At 14.1% G+C, this 767-nt stretch overlaps 1 protein-coding gene across 10 annotated transcripts in view; it reads left to right on the forward strand.

Moving 5' to 3' along the window:
• The window catches only part of LOC102677825 (collagen alpha-2(IX) chain-like), a 342,768-nt gene that overhangs the window by 74,083 nt on the left and 267,918 nt on the right, over positions 1-767 (forward strand). The gene's annotated exons all lie outside the window — the stretch shown is intronic.

Genomic DNA, 767 nt, shown 5'->3' on the forward strand with positions numbered 1-767 from the left:
TTTAAACTGTTTTTGCGAATTTTGCGAATAATTTAGAATTTTTTTTCTTTAATAAATAAAAATAAAAGATATATAAAATAGAAGATATAAAATATATAAAATAGAAAAGAAATCTATAGAAATGTATAAAGAGGTTAGAAAATTAATGAATCATACATAGTACAAATTATCTTTAATAAATTTTTGATTGAAATCATTTTTAATCAGTATTATTATTTTTTTAAAATTTTTTGCTTCTACATAATAACATATTTTCTAAATTTTTTTCTTTTAATTCTTTGGTATAAATTATTTGAAAATAATTTCTAATAAAAGATTAAAGTACATATCAAATAACTAAAGGAGATGATAAAATATAAGTTGATTGATATAGCTGACATAAATTTATCTGTAAGAATAATTCATCTTCATACGTCAAGATTTAAAAATAATAACTCACAATAAATTTTGGGAATATTTTCATAAATAAATGAATGTCAATTTCCAAATATATTTAAATATATATTTATTAATATGATTTATGATAAACATTTCAATATTATATAAATATTTTCTGTATATCATGTTATTATGAAGTTTTAAAATCACAAAAGCAGATAATAAATATTTTTATTTAAAATATATATAATATTTAAAATATATATAAATATTTTTGTTTTAAATATATATATATATGTATTTAAAATCATAAATATTATATATATACTTACAAATATTAGGATATTTAAGAAATATATATATAAATATTTTTGTTTTAAATATATAAC

Source organism: Apis dorsata, unplaced genomic scaffold, assembly GCF_000469605.1.
Source record: "Apis dorsata unplaced genomic scaffold, Apis dorsata 1.3 scaffold_1204, whole genome shotgun sequence".
Lineage (NCBI taxonomy): Eukaryota > Metazoa > Arthropoda > Insecta > Hymenoptera > Apidae > Apis > Apis dorsata.